Raw genomic sequence first — 17030 nt, 5'->3', positions numbered from 1 at the left:
ATGAAGTAATGATGGGAATTGATCAAGAACTTACCTTATATATTTTGGGGAAACCTAAGGTTGTTTCCTCTCAAAAAGTCAGCCAAAATGAAGTGGGAATGAATATAACGAAGTTAGGCTTTTATAAAATTCGGGAAAAATCGCTTCAGGCATAAAATGGCCTGGTGCGTCTCCTGAGGCGTCGCCCAGGCCGACGCGCACAGTGTATCTATTTTGGCAGTGTCAAAATTTTGAATTTCCTGAAAATTTGGCCTACGGATCCGCCCAGGGCGCCGCACACGCATAATTTTTACACTGTACTAATGATGTTCAGTAAAATAGGCATAACTCCTAGCACAGAGCTCCGTTGGAGCTGGGCGACCTACCGTTAGAAAGGTATTTCAAATACCTACAACTTTTATGAGGAAGTTTTCCCAAATTCACAATGTATTTTGACGAAACCTTTCTTAGAAGTCAGCCCTACCGCAATTTAGACGAGTTTGAGAACTCTTACGAACTTCACTATTTGGTTTGACTTTAAAACGACTGCTCATCACTCAAATTCATCCCGAATGGATTAATATAGCCATAGTATCATCTTAATACTAGTTTTTACATATACACACCTAACTCGGGTTTACGAGATGTTACATTATCTCCCCCTTAGGATCATTTGTCCTCGAATAAAAGTTATGGCCTAAGATTTTCACTAAATCTCAATTCTTCAAAATTCTCGCTAGTGTTCCTTTGTATTGCAAACTATCTTAAACAAAACTCATATAATTCACTAACAATAACCATATGGTCCTCACAGAGACTCCCACAACTACACTAGACAAGCCTAAGCATGGAATAAGGGATTTACACATGTAGTCTACCTCGAGATTTAACGATATTACTCTTCGAATCATTACGGGTTCATCCAGAAATACAAGCCTAGCTATTTTTAATCGGCAACCTAGTATTGCATAACACTTAGAAAGCCAGTCTATCCCCATAATCACTTTAAAGTTCACTATTCCTATTTCCAACAAATCAGAAGTAGTCTCACGGCCCTTAACTACGGCTACACAATCTCTATAGATTCTAGAAGCAATAACGAGAATACTAGTGGGGGTATTCATAGTATAGGGTTCTAACAATTGCTTAGGTTCCACACCAAAATCAAAGGCAAGATATTGCGTTATATAAGAAAGATTCAAACTCGAATCGATCAGCGAATACGCTTCAAGAGAACAAATAGTTAGAATACCTGTGACCACGGCGTCAGGGTCTTACGCCGCCTCCCTACAAGTCAAACCATAAAGTCGAGCTTGTCCCCCATTAGCGGTGTTAGCAACCATTTTACTAGCCCCATTAGCACGAGCATTAGGGGTGTTGTTAGTATTACCATCCAACGAATTATTCCTTTGGCTTGAAGAGTTAGCCATTTCATGAAGCCACTTCCTACAATCTTTCTTGATATGATCCCTAATCCCACAATGGTGACAAACACAATCCTCGCATCTGAATGCTTACCGGTTACTGCCTTGCGAATATTTGTTCTGATCGTTGTTCCTCTAACCTTGTCCACCAGATGGAACGCCCACATTAGACTGAGAAAAAACTATTGAAGTGCAGAATTTTCTTTCCACTGCCCTCTATCATACGAAACAATAAAACCACTCGCAGATCGGGCCTTTTTACTTTGTTCCCTTTCTATCATCTCTTAGCCCCTCAAATTCTTTTGTTGCTTAGCGAATCCAACCAAAGATGAAAATGTACAAATAGGAGACATGGAAGCAGCAGCACATACTGACTTGATATGTGGTACTAAACCACGCACAAATCGGGTCAACTTGTGCTTTTCAATCGGAATCATATACGTCGCATACCTCGCCAGACGGGTGAACTTCAAGCTGCACGCACGAACAGACTTAGTTCCCCGCTCAATCTTCTTAAACTTAGTAGCCATAGCAAACTGCACCTCATCAGACAAGAACCTCTCCATGAATGCCTTTTCAAATTTAGCCCAAGTAGGAGCTGGAGCATTATTACCTCGCTCAATCTCCCACAATTCGAACCAAGCATGAGCAATATCGTTTAATTGATATGATGCGAATTCCACGGGTTCAGAACCATGAGCACCTATGGCCCTTAGAGCTTTGAAACTCACATTCATAAAGTACTGGGGATCATCCTCCTCTCGTGAACCAAAGAACTTGGGCGGATTCAGCCCCAAAAAGTGCTTAAGCCTTTCTCTACCACCAAGTTCCGGACCCGCACCCCCACGTTGAAGTTGGGCTGCAACAAGGGTGGTAAGCATTTGGATCACATTCTACATTGACCCAATATCGCTTATGCTCCAACAGTTGTGCAAACGCCTAGAGCAAAGAAGTCTTGGCCGGTGGGGCTTGGTCTCCATTGTCATTTCCAATCCCAGCATTAGTCTCAACAGTGGTACGATTAGTGATCCTTGCGGCTCGTCCGCCAGATGGTGAGCCAGAGGCACCATTGTTTCCTTGATTAGCAGTTACGACACGAGTTAAGGCCATTTCTGCTAGGCACGAATTATCAAATGCGTCAGAATGATCCTAACGGAAGTTCAAGCTATATAGCACAATCTAGAGTAAAGAAGAATGAGAAACACCTATTAATGTCCTGGTAGTCTTTTGATCATGCAGGTGATCAGGCTGCACAAGGAAGACTACACTAGACACAACTCCACAGACACAGACACATCCTAGGACACATCTAAACATAGGCTCTGATACCAAGCTTTTCACGCCCCAAAACCCACCCTGGACGTAACAGGCATCCGATGCTACGAACAACACCGGAAGCACCTTATGCATTAATAACAACAAGTCCCTTTTTAATAATATTTTATTATTTAATTAAATAAGTTATAAATAACTAAATAAATTGTGATCACAATTATGAATAAAACCAGCGGAAGTCTAATATAAATAAATAGTCATAAACGTGGCAAAACACCTAACAACTCATACGAGACTTCGACAATCTACCCATAATTCTGACAACTATCTATAGAGCTTCTCCGAGACATAAATAATATTCTAACTTCGGGACGCAGCCCGAAAAATAAAAGCAATAAGTAAAATAGAAGGTGTCCCATGAATAAAGGTGTGGGCTCACCAAAAGTCTAGAAAGCAACAAGTACTCCTAATCCGCGAGATCTGTCTGTACCTGTTCTTCTTCGTTACCTAACATACCATAAAAAACAACAATGGTATGCCTGAGTACTGAGTACTCAGTGAGTGTCTCGGGGACAATAAATAATATAACAAAATAATACAATAATGATTAGTGAAAACTGTTCCAATAGAATAATCTAAAATCAAAGACGAGATTAATCGTACAACTAAAAATCATCAATAGAGCACCATCAAGACAAATATATATCTTTTCCGATTCAGTATACCATTTATTACCATTTGAGCCTTTTCAATTAGAGATCAATATATTCAAAAACCAACCACTCATAAGTGAATAAGTTCATTATCATCAAGCCACTCACAACAAATCAAAGTAACACATGCCAATACAGGCCCAAATCAATGTAACAAAGGGATGACCATTTAAAGTTTCCTAAATCGACTTAGTAGCATCACATCAGGGTTGTCACCCTCGAAGGCTATTCTTCCCCTCGAATAGCTAGGCAAAACCACATCAGGGTTATAAACCCTCGATGACCACTCTTCCTCCCGAATGCCTAGGCATGAACCCCACCGGGGCTATCGACCCTCGATGGTCACTCTTCCTCCCGAATGGCTAGGCAAACTCCACTAGGATCCATAGTGACTACCCTTCCTCCCGAGTAGCTAGGCCAAACACAAACAAGATACAAATCATAGAATATTAGCCGAATCATCAATCATGGCATAGAAGCCGAACCCCAAGTCATATCATGATAGCCAAATTATTCCTCATGTATTATGTTCATCTTCCCATTATAGGGGTACATCAATTCATGTCAGTTTTAGAGAACATACTCACTTCTTTAAACAAGTTTCACATTCAACACAATCCATTTATAGAGCATTCACATGAGATAATCAAGCTTTCAAAATATCAAGTTTAAACATCCCTAAAGGGTAATTCGAATTCAAATACCAAAGCTCTATATCTCAATATTTAATCATCCCTTATAGAGGAAAACAATCATGAATACGTATATATAATATAGTACAAATAAGGTTTAATGTGGGCTTGTCCCTCACGCATAAAAACCACAACCAAATCACACAAATCGTTTTAAAAGAACAACAACAACAACAACATATCCAGTGAATCCCACAATGTGGGGTCTGGGGAGGGTAGAGTGTACGCAGACCTTACCCCTACCTTAGGTAGAGAGGCTGTTTCTGGAAGGCTCTCGGCTCAAGAAAAGGTATATGAAAGGTCAGATACGGGCAAACAAATCAAAGCAATTATGAAAATGAAAATAATGAAAGTAAATAAACCATTATAAACCAACAGATGCTCACAGAAATCAAGAGACAAGAAACTATAGAGTAATAAAACTACTCGTAAGAAAGGATAAACTCGATTACCTACTAGCCTTCTACCCTAATAGGAGTCCCCCATACCCTCCTATCTAAGGTTATGTCCTCGATAAGCAGGAAATGCGCCATATCCTGTCTAATCACCTCTCCCAAATACTTCGTCGTCCTACCTCTACCTCTTCTGAAACTGTCGCTAACCAGCCTCTCGCACCTCCGCACTGGGGCATTTGTATCTCTCCGCATCACATGCCCAAACCATCTCAACCTCGCTTCCCACATCTTGTCTTCCACTGAGGCTACTCCAACATTGTCTCGGATGACTTCATTCCTAATCCTATTGCTCCTAGTGTGCCCACACATCCATCGCAGCATTCTCATTTCTGCCACTTTCATCTTTTGAACATGAGATTTCTTGACTGGCCAACACTCCGCCCCATACAACATAGTTGGTCTAACCACCACTTTGTAGAACTTGTCTTTAAGTTTTGGTGGCACGTTCTTATCACACAACACTCTGGAGGCAAGCCTCTATTTCATCCACCCTGCACCAATACGGTGTGTGACGTCATCATCAATGTCCCCATTTTCTTGTATAATAGACCCAAGATACTTGAAACTATCTTTCTTCTGTATGACCTGGGTGCCAAGCTTCACTTCAACATCCACCTCATGCACTATATCACTGAACTTGCACTCCAAGTACTCTGTCTTGGTCCTACTCAACTTGAATCCTTTAGACTCCAGAGTTTATCTCCAAACCTCCAGCTTAGCGTTAACTCCACTGCGAGACTCGTCAATCAGGACTATGTCATCCGCAAATAACATACACCATGGCACCTCACCTTGAATTTGCTGCGTCAATCCATTCATCACCAAAGAAAATAAAAATGGGCTAAGAGCTGATCCCTAGTACAACCCTATCACCACTGGGAAGTGCTCTGAGTCTCCTCCCATAGTCCGTACCCTGGTCTTGGCCCCATCATACGTGTCCTTGATCACCCTAATGTACGCCACAGGTACACCTCTAGCCTCCAAGCATCTCCATAGAACCTCTCTCCACACTTTGTTGTATGCCTTTTCTAGGTCGATGAATACCAAGGCCATGGTTAGTGGTTACTAAGGCCATGTGGCCTTAGTAAGGCCATGGTTAGGTTGTTTTACACCTAGAAAATTATTCACCCATTGGAATGGCGCTAAAGGGAAGGGTGTCTTGCATTTATTTTGTGACTAGAGTAAGTATGACTCATTGATCATTCTAATTTCTAGACTTTGATTAGTTGATTGTATGTGTTGTAAATTTGATAGGAGAAAGCATGTCTAGTCTTCATACATGATGTGTTTGTGCGATTGAACTCCTATGTGTTATTGATTGAGTGACTGTGTGGGCTTCATGCCACTATTTATTGTGTTGATTCTACAGTTAATGTTGTTGTGATGAGAAGTTAAAATGATCTTCTCGGTGTAGTTGTGATACAAAATGATGATTTGAGCATTGATAACAAGAGGGTAAGAAATACTATTATTTATAGATGTATGAAAAGGCACAGTTGACTGAAATGAGTATGTGACCTAGATTATGGGCTCATGGTCCGAGGTTCGTTCCAGAAACGAGTGGTACTTGATGTGGACCACATTCGAGGTTCTTTCCGGAGCGGAGGTTTTATGCTTGGGTCCAATGAGTATCCGAAACGATTGGTATATGGGTTCCCGTTTGTTGTTTCTACTGATCGATTCTTGATATCTTTGGTGACTTGATTTGTAATATCCTTGGTTGATATATTGTTGGATTATTGATTTCGTGTTGTTGGCTGATTTGTCCATTTTATTACTTTTATGATATATGCATGATACTAATCTTAGTCGACCTATGATACTTACCGGTACATAGTGTTTGTACTGATACTACCTTGCTGCATTCTTTTGAGTGCAGATTGCGATCCAGAGACTCTAGTGTGAGGTCGTCGCTGACAGATTTTAGGGTGAGCTTCTATCCATTCCAGGCTGCCCGAAGATCTTCTTTATGATGTCTATTTCTACTCCAGACATTGTGGTTATTGTTAGACATATTTCATTCCTTAGACATGTTTTAGATTAGAGTCCTTGTACGGTGACTTTCGAATTTTGGGATTTGTAATAGTTAGGACTTCCGCATTTTATTTCATTGTTTTATGGCATGACTTATTTTTTATTATCTTGTGCTTGAATGGGTAAAACTAATCGAATGGTTAATATAAAAGTGGACTTGAATGAATAGGTGACTTGTGTATTAGTTCGCCTACTAGGAGTTAGTGTGGGTGCCAGTCATGGCGGGTTGAGTCGTGACAGTTCGTTTGGTTTTTGTTCAAGAAAAAAATGAAAGACGAAAGGGTTTTGGGAAATTAAATTGAAGTGGATCGGGTATGTTGTTGGGCTGGCCGTTTTGGGCCTATTTTGGTTTGAAATTAGAATGAAGAAAGGGCTGATTTACGGCTTAAAAACGTGGCCACATTTGGGTTGAAAGGTTAATACTTTTATTTCAATTGTATTCACATTTTTGTAGAAATGGTCAATTCAACTCAAATTGGAATCAATTCTTTTAAATCAAAGCCAATCTTAAAAATCCAACCAAATTGAAATAAGTTTGAGATAAACCAAATATTCAACTAACAAATTAAACCTCTTGACTTACAAAGTAAACTAATGGACTACTTATGAAATTGATAATTAAAAATACGTACTTAATTAAAATATTTGTTTTTTATATAAATTGATTTTCAAATTGATATAATAGACATAATTAACACTTGAAAGTATACGTAAAGTATACATAATATATATTAGGGTATTTTGCCAAATGAAAATGGCAAAATAACACCAAAATTAATTTAGAAAGTATTTTTGATTTTCTGAATAAATATTTTACTCTGTTTGCGATCCAAGAGTCTTGACTAGTTAATTTGAATTTTTGGAGGGCAAAAATTGGATGTCAACAATATATTGATTCAAAATGGTGGCTTTAGTCATTACGGAAGTATTAATACTTTAATAATATCCTAATTTTTCCTTTTTGTTTGGCAATCGCCAGGTGGAATTTTATTATTTTTCTTAATTTTTTTTTTTTTTTTTAATTCTTGAAGTTGCAATTTTTTGGTATTTTAATTTTTCATATCTAGATGGTGCTTTCAATAAGAGGTTCGAGCCTAACAAACATGTGTTATATCCTTATGGTTGATAATGTAATTTAGAGCAAGTATCCCGTGCTAGCAAGGTCCCGGAAAGGGCATCTCATGTAACATTTCTAATTCCCGTGCTATTCAATGGCTTTGTATGGTTAATTATCACGAGAACACATCACAGTTGTTTAGTGAATGCAATTTGCCTTTATATTCTGTTTTTTTTCCTTCATTAGTCAAAGAACTAAACTAAGATTTCAATGATGGTCTTAAGGGTACAGAAAGTTATTGGAAGAACAACTGCTCGACAATTTCCAATCAAAATTATCAATGACGTAATTTCAGTCTTAATTTTTTGATGATACTTATTAACAAGTCCAAATGCTATGTTCTTATAGATGATGATAAAATTATAGTCTTAGTTAATAGTGGAGTAGTAGTACTACTTTAATAATATGCCTTTGTTTTTTCCTTTTCGTTTAGTAATTAATTAGCGGGTAATTTTTATTATTTTTTTTAGTAATTAATTAGCGGGTAATTTTTATTATTTTATCCTCGGGTTGTATTTTTTTTTGTTTTTTTGAAATTTTAATTTCGTTATTTTTCATATCAAGTTCATGCTCCTAGAGAGAGGTTCGACATTAACAAACACGTGTTGTGTTCTTACTCCCTTCTTCTTATTTTTTTCTCTAGGTTTTTTCTTTCATCTTCGGTAAAACCACAACTTCATGTTTATTAGCATGTTAGCTTTATTTTTTGATCATTTTTGTTGTAAATTTTCATTTCTTTGATAAAAAACAGATGTTTTAAACTAAATGTAGGAATTATAAATCTACTTAACTATGATACTTTTGAAAAGATCTCCGTTGGGATCTATGAAGTAGATGGTGGTTGATAAAGAACTCTTTGATCATAATTTTCCGTATGAATACTTTTAAACTAAACGTAGGAATTATAAATCTACTTAACTATGATACTTTTGCAATTTTACTCATTCTTCATTAAATTTAATTTTATATGTATTTGAATTTTGAAAAAGAAATATAACGCGGACACATTCACTAGTTAATTCAAAATCAAGAGGATAATAATTTCCATCAAAATTGTATGTTGGGTCCAACAATGAAAGGTTTTCCAACCCCGCTTTAAGAATTTAGTTTATTATCATTGTATTATCAAGGTTTCCTAGAGAACAAAATTTATAGACACGATAAACCTTCCTCAATGGAGCTCGATCTTTTGCATGTTATATGAAAGACAAATCATAATTCAATTCTAATAACTCAGTCACAACACAACGATGAACTACAAAAAATATTGAAATATTTCCAATTAAAGTAGATTTTATGGAATACAAATCATAATTCAATTCTAATTTGACTGAATATCCCTAAAGGATTTGACTCCTATATATTAGGCACAAACTTATCCAACATTCAATTATTTATTTGAGTTGGTTTCAAACTCCTATATTTTAGGCTGTTAAAATTTTACCCAATATTTTTGAGTTAGTTTCAAACTTCTTTAACATATATGCACTAAACATTAGGATTTAATCCAACAATATCTCCTATTATGAAATTCCAATTAATAACAAACTTTTAATAGAATAAAGATTTAAAATACTAAATTTTAGATAAAGTTCTACATATTACATTTTTATTCAATATAGAACTATATTTTTACGAAATAAAATTTTACAAATTGATTATATTTGCAATCTTATCCAATATGGAAACACATTACAAAAGGTAAAAATCCTTTCAACATTTAGCTAATTCGTCAGAAGATAATGGTTTCCAACCATACATCAAAGAGATTGAGAAAAGAATTAATAAATTTAAACAAGAAAAGAATAAAACTACTTAGAATTCCCGCGGATGACTATTAATTAAGTCTCCTGTCAAATGAATTCAGTCTTCTCAGCTAATGAGATCACTTGGTTGAGTACATATTGAATGTCTAGGAGCTGCACAATTCTTTCACAGGTTAAAATATTATAGTCTTCTCTAATTCACAAGATTTTGCACACAGACTAAAATAAATACTTTAAATTCCATCTAGTAATTTTTATATTCTAATAAAGCAAAAATAATTGTCAAATAATCAGTTAGGAGGTTATTAGATATCTAGTAAAGCTGAATATAGGTATTGAACTAGTCATTGTAATAATGATTTCATCTGAATATTTTTTTGAAATCCAGGAAAATTCACAGCCGCTATCCTTCGAATTTGCACTGGGTAATCTGTTCACTGTGTTTCATCTGACTATTGTTTTTGCAAATCCGTCAAATAATGGTCCTATGTTGCTCCAAATGCACACGCAACTATACGCGGTCGTATAAGTAATATAGGATTTCAAAGTCCAGATATCGTATCCACATAGACTTAGCTTTTATACTGTTCAATTAATTCAAACTCCATTGTAACTATTCAAGAAGGTGGCGATCAAATGTTTGTTGTGACTAAACTAAAACTGAAAGTAAACAATTGAGTATGAGTGTTTTTGTGACTGAGCAACTTGTGACGAAGACTGTAAGGTTTATCAGATGAGAGAAAGTTCCAGGGTCATGGCTTTCGACAATCCAGTTGATCTTCTGACAATTCTACCTATCTTATTTCCTGGGTTACCAAATGACGGGTTAATTATAACTTTATGATATTCTTTCGAACTACTCACAAGCCTGTAGATGTTACTATAACGCCTATATTTCTATGGTCGCCAGAGGTAACAAAAATGCATTTACTTCTCCGTAACCAACTAAGTAGGGCTAAAGGGTATATTTCTATCCTCAGTAGCGAAACGATTAAATCAAACAAACTCTATTTATTCTTATTACGTACTTGAATTCCCTCTTTCAAGTCCAACTCACACACCATAGATAGAGTCTAATTAGTGATCAAGTAACTAAACAATTAAGCACAAGAATAAATAAGCAACCCAAAATATGGAAATTTAATAGATAATAATTATCGTCAAGCCAACTATCATGTCTTTCGCCACAACCCTAGAAATAAGAAGTTTAGCTACTCGTGATTCTAGATGAAGAACAATAAATCATGAATAATCTAGGGTTGAAAAGAAGAAAATAAAATAAACCTAGAGAGAGAATAAAGACGGCGGCTTATAAGTCTTCCAAAAAATCCCAGCACACCGTTTACAATTAAATAAAACATCTATTTATAGTCTAGGTTAAAAGCTAAAATAAGTTGACCTAATCCCGATTGAAGCGCGTAACTACGATTTCCTTCCGCATCACCTGATACAGCCATGAGCTTTTCTTCCGCGATGCGAACGAATAGCCTGATTGTGCAACTTTGTCAGAGACTTGTTTTGCTCGCTTTCATCACGCGATGCGGATGAAAAGCCTGATTTTCGCATTAGTCAGAGAGTGATTTCTCCCCCTTTCGTCCCGCGATGTGGATGAAAAGTGGGGTCTTCAATTCTTCATTTCTTCTCTACTTTTTTGCACTTCTCACGTCTCCACGTTCGGATGCAAAAGCTTCCCAAAGCCTATCAAAACTGCTCGGTTTCCCCAAAATGGCCTCGTTGCACCTAATCACATGAGCATAACAACATAAGCCTAGATACAACGATTTCATCATCAAGAAAGCAAGTAAAGTACTAAGATTTAGAGGGAAAGCGACACGAAACCTAGATATTTGTGCCAAATATCACCACCCCCCACTTAGACCTTGTTCGCCCTCGAGCAACCACTTACCAATGCCAACCTACATTAATTTCACTACCTTGCCATTCAAATAGGTCTGCTCAGGCTTTGGTTAATACGGCTATTACAACATATTTCAAAAACCAAACATCGAGCCAATTCTTATGAAAGCCATACAAAGATCAAATTTTTTCAGTTTAAAACATCAACAAAAACCCTTCTCGAGAACACTTTTCTTTCAAGAACAACATGACTCAACGACACCACTTAAACAAAGCAATCATGCTACTTACCCAAGAGTCCAACATTTCACCAATCTATTGTCAATTAAGTGCCCTCACTGGAAAAGAGGTGTCCATATATCCCACAAGAATCATTTATTAATTTTTCAATGGACATTAATTCAACAAGTACGCTCACTCTCACAAGGAATATCACATGCTAAATACGACATACCATAGGCTTGTCCGTAGTGTAACCGCTTCACTAATATAAGCATATCGAACCTAGGATCAATTAGGACTTAAAATGGTTGTAATATAGGCTAAGGGACGGGTAGGAATTATTTGGATAATAGTGACTAACCTCCCTAAGCACTTTAATACATTCAACATACTTGTTTTGCAAACTTCCTTTGTCAACCAAATTTCAAAACCAACCAACCAATTCACCCAAATTAATCCCACATTGATTATTTACAGTTAAGCACCATGTTTTCAACAACGCAAGTTAGAGGGGAATTTTATGCACAAAACCAAGTTAGAGGGGAATTCTCTCTCTCTTTTTTTTTCTTTTTTTCTTTTTCATTTTCCCAACTAACAAGCAAATTTTTCTTCATTGTAGGTGCACCAATAGACTTAACTAGACTTCAACCAACAAACACCACCCTTTTTATCAACTCCCAACTCTAATTACATCATTTTATCATTAAAGTGCTCAAGGAGAATATTGGATCAAAAATTGGCTAATTTGAACGGAAAGGTATGGCTTATTGATTGTCATCAAAGAAAAAGGCTAAAGGCTCAATGGGGCTAAATAGGGTAACATGTACATGCATGGGTTGGTGGGGACAAGTTAAAATTTAGGCTAACAAAGAAATGCCTCTATCACTTCCTAAGTTACAACACACTTCATTTCGCTTCACGAACACACGGGGCAAGTTCTAGACATCAATAGTGAGCATAGATCACATAACAACACCTTACACATACATGACACATAACTAACGCAAGAAAGGGTCCATATCGTCCCTCGGATCAAGCAGCAACATATCAACAATGCCAAGTGGGTCATACATGAGTCAAACAACATTCAAGTTAAGTGTTTCGAGAAAGGTTATGTATTTTCACGGCATGCTTTCAAAAGAAACCACAAAAATCGCTCATATGCCAATATTTCACCTAACTCGAGCACCTAGCATTTGAATGGTCTTTCCTGTGGACTAATTTTCCCTCAAGGAGGTTGTCATCCACCCGTCATAAGGAAAAGCCCTTTATATGACTAAGAAAAAGAAACAAAATCCTAACGGATGACTTATGCCACTACCGAGGGCCTAATAAACTAGAAAACAAAATCTTTTTGACTTTTTCTGTATTTTCCAATTTTTTTTTTCTAAGAATACTCTAAAACTAAAAGGAAGAATAATCTAAAGTTAAGTCCTAAAAAAAAATCTTAAGGCATAAGCATCCTCTATCTCGAGACGCACCTCCCACCCCACACTTAATCTCGTGCAATGCCCTCAATGCATAGGAAAAAAAAACTAAGAACAGAGTAAGGTGAGGGATACTCCCTGGGGACCTCTAGGGCCTAGTCATCTTCCTCAATATAGTCCTCATCATCAGCCTCGCCATCATTAGGCTTGGCGTCCACCTCTCTTTCATTACCGTCGCATTGCATTTGCGACTCTGCCTCCTCCCCTTCTTCTGGTGCAGCTAATACACGATCAGCTAAATTTTCATCTTCATCATCAGGTAACTGAGATTTATCACTCACAAGTGCTCGAGAATGTGGTGTGTGTGGGGTCTAAATAAATACCCTGGAAAGATCTATGTTGAAATGCTCACCCACCACCATCATTCCCATGTAAAGTTGGGATAACACCGTGCGTGGGTGGCCTACTCACTTTGAGTCAAATAATATCCGGAAGAGTTCGCTGGGGCCATGATATTTGAGATGTCGAGTGTGTTAGTGGGTGTCTCGAGCACTCTATCAAAAGAGTCTGCTAATTTTTTGTCAAGCCTGATCAAGTAGGCAGTGAGGGTGTTGCCGAAGCTCAGCCTTTTAGACTTTCCCTCTCACACTCTGATAATCTCATTCTTCATCCAATAACCGATGTTCACTGGCCGCCCTGTCATCAAGAAATAGACTATGCACACCCTTTCCTTTTGTACCTCCAAGAAATGATCAAGTGGCATGATTCTGGCATTCAGAAGGCGCAACTAAACCCGGGCTTCTCTACAAAAATTGCTCATACTCATGCTCCTGTGCTCCCTGTGAGGTCCCGCATATCTATCCCATTGAGCTTTAAAGTTAGCCCCACAAAGAGTTTCCTGCATAGCCTTGTAATCAGGTCGTTTAATGAAATCTAGCGAGGGCTTAGTTGGCACGTCCGGGACTCCGATTGCCCCTTACAAAGTAGCAAACATCAACGGGACCCAAATGTTCCAAAGGTTCAAAGAGGTTTTATTCAACACAAAATTTATGCTAGCGTACAACTCCATAATCAAATCAATATTCACCGGTCCCGGTTGCTCAAACATAAAACTCCATCCCATGGCCACTATGCGGTTGTATATGTCCAAGTTTTTTTTGCCAAAGGGACTTGACTGATATCTCGCTCATGACTGTATCCGGTTGAGGTGTCGAATCCCGCGTACCACTCTTCCCCATCACCGAAAAGATTGGTATGAGGCCTCCTTGATGAAGCCTGAGGAATGGCAACTGCTGGATGCTTGCCCTTTCTAGATTATGGTCCCTTCTTTGCCTTTGATGGGTTTTGCGCTCGTCCTCTTTTTGTGCCTTGGGAGGAAGAGGCGATGGATTTTTCTTTACTCTTTGGGTTACCCATTTTGCCTGCAAAACAATTCATTACCAAAACGATAAGTACAATTCAATAACTAAAAAGGGCTGTGGAATGGCCCCACACTTAATTCTATTTCATGTACTCAAGCCTAGAATGCGTGGCCCCTTTCAATTCTCGGGCCCCAATCTTGGTAATACCTTATTTTATGCACACTTGGGGTGAACCGACCCCACACTTAAGTCAAACTACATCTTAAAAATTAAAATAAAAGAGGCTAACTACTTCCTATAATTCAAAGCAAACAAACAAAAAGTAAGCAAGTTCATGTTTTAGGATTTGGGTTGGAGAGTCACAATTCTTATTGCTCCATCAAATATTTCGAATTTATGATGCAAGTGGATGTTCAAGGGTTTATATGGTTGTTTAGTGTTCCATTTCTTCTCAAGACTTCACAATTTCACAAAAAACTTGGTTCAAGAATTTTATCGAACACCTTGTGGGCATAGAATCTTCCCTCTAGTTGTGACAACAATGGTGGGTTGTGAAACCCTCCCTTGTGCAATGGGAGTCATGTTCTAACCATAAAAAACACAAACAATCATAGAAATACCAATCCCTCCCTAAATTCGCCCAACCCCATCAACCCTAACTTTACAACTTTTCACAACTCAAGAACAATGGAGAAAGGGAAAGGGGAATCATGTGTTGAGGATAAAACTACTTACCTTGTGAAGTTAATGAAAGATGAAGTAGAATTATTTGAGTTTGATTTTGTTAGAAAGGGAATGGGAGAGGGGATTTTTCGCGTTAAGAGGAGTTATGTGAGAAAAAGGACGCTGTCCTTGACTTTTCATTTCAAAAAAAATTTAAATCCGGGTCGACCCGCGCTACGAGTCCTCATCGCGGTTCCATTGCGCGTGAACCCATTCCTTGTCACCCAACTAAATCAGGTGATTCATCCTGCAACATGAACAAACGTAACATATAGGATACAAAAGTTGGGTTTCCTCCTAACAAGATCCTTAGTTAAGGTCGTGGAACGACACTTTTTGTATTTTTCTCATTTTTTTCATTTTTTGACGTTTTATAAAATACGGGTTTATGCAGCGCTGACAAACGGCCGCGACACTACGCAGGCTCGCTCAAGCCTCTTCTAGTTCCACTGAGGTCCTCTCGCGATCAATTGCCTCCCCAAAGTAGTGTTTTACTCGCTATCCATTTACCAAGAAAGATTTGTTCGAATCCAGCAGCTTCAACTCAACAGCTCCATGGGCTGTTACACGCACTATCTTAAATGGTGCAGACTACTTACTCTTCAATTTCTTGTTGAACACCTTCAGTCGGGAATTATACAACAATTCTAGGGTAAACAAGGGGGTTGACCCCCATCGTTTTTTTTTTGTTTCCTTGTGCTTTGTGCGTTCAATGCATAAGGGCGAAATTCACCCAACTCTTTTTGTAAAAACCGCTTTTCAACTAAAAGTCTAAGTTAAATTTTTTGTGAAACCTTTTTTTAAAAAGGTAGATGACCCCCTTTTGAAAACACATATGGAGATGTGATGGGTGTCTTGTAGGCTTCTAGGCCCAAGCATCATAAAGTTTTGAACTAGTCTTTCCTACAAACCCTCCCTTTTTTTGTAAGATTTCGTTTCTCGATTGACACCTCAAACCCCGTCGAGGGTGGGCGCACACGGTTTTACCCCCTATTAAACAGAAAAAAAAAGGGAAAAAAAAGCGCCCTTGATCGCTAAGAGGCCCCGGGGTCCGCCCGGAAAAATTTTTCCCAAATCTCGCTACCAACTACATTTGTTGGGGGGTGCAATGGGCCCCCCCCCGAAACCTGGCCACAGAATGTACTTGTTCCCTTGAGATAGAAGGGTTGAAATCTATACCCCAACAATAAATATTTATATCTAATATGCCTTACGGAACTGGCGCTTTGAAATTTGGAAATTTTTTGGCAAATCCCTCCCCAAATTCCAAAAATCTTTGAAAATGTCGGGCCCAAAAAAACCCAAAGAACCCTTTTGACTTCGCCCGGCGTCGTCCACCATGGGGGAGATGGCCCTTTAAATTGTGGGTTCCCTTTTGAATCTCTCTTCGGGGTCGTCCTCCCCGGGGTAGCCTTCTAAATAGGCTATCTCACCCTTCTGATTAGTGGGAGGGTAGACCTCCTCCGAAAGTTCGAAATTATCCAAGGGGGGGTCGCGAATGAAAGAAAAATTGCTCGGGAAGATCTCCTTTTCCCTATTTTCATCAACATTTCGATCTTCAAACTCATAGTCTCCTTTGTTCCTTGTTCCCTTTCGATTAAGAATCTCATATCGAACTCTTTAAAAACAACACCCAAAGAATATCGGGGTTTTTCTCCTTCTTAAAATAGATCGGGGAAAAATAGTTGATCGGATAGCAATCCCGGTCCCCCGGGATAAATTAGAATTTTTCAAAGGGTAACCCAGATAACTCCCTTTTTTACTTATTTATCAGGGTTACGTGTCTTTGGCATAATAAATAGGGTAAAAAATCGTCCCTTTTCGACCAAACAGCCCCGCAAAATCATTTTCATCCCTAACACGAACCCGGGGGCCCATCGGGTGCAAAGATAATAGGTGTAGTCACCAACCCCCCTTCCCTCGGGAAAAGCCTTCAAACCCGACTTTTAATTTTAAATTCCCTCTTTCTCCCCCGGGGCCATTTG

The 17030-nt window shown here is 38.2% G+C and overlaps 1 pseudogene; it reads right to left on the bottom strand.

The window, feature by feature from the left end:
- Window positions 1-2342: 2342 nt before the first annotated feature.
- Window positions 2343-5578, bottom strand: LOC132057706 (uncharacterized; annotated as a pseudogene).
- Between the last annotated feature and the right edge of the window lie 11452 nt (window positions 5579-17030).

Source organism: Lycium ferocissimum, chromosome 5, assembly GCF_029784015.1.
Source record: "Lycium ferocissimum isolate CSIRO_LF1 chromosome 5, AGI_CSIRO_Lferr_CH_V1, whole genome shotgun sequence".
Lineage (NCBI taxonomy): Eukaryota > Viridiplantae > Streptophyta > Magnoliopsida > Solanales > Solanaceae > Lycium > Lycium ferocissimum.
This window is presented reverse-complemented; position numbering and strand designations above follow the sequence as displayed.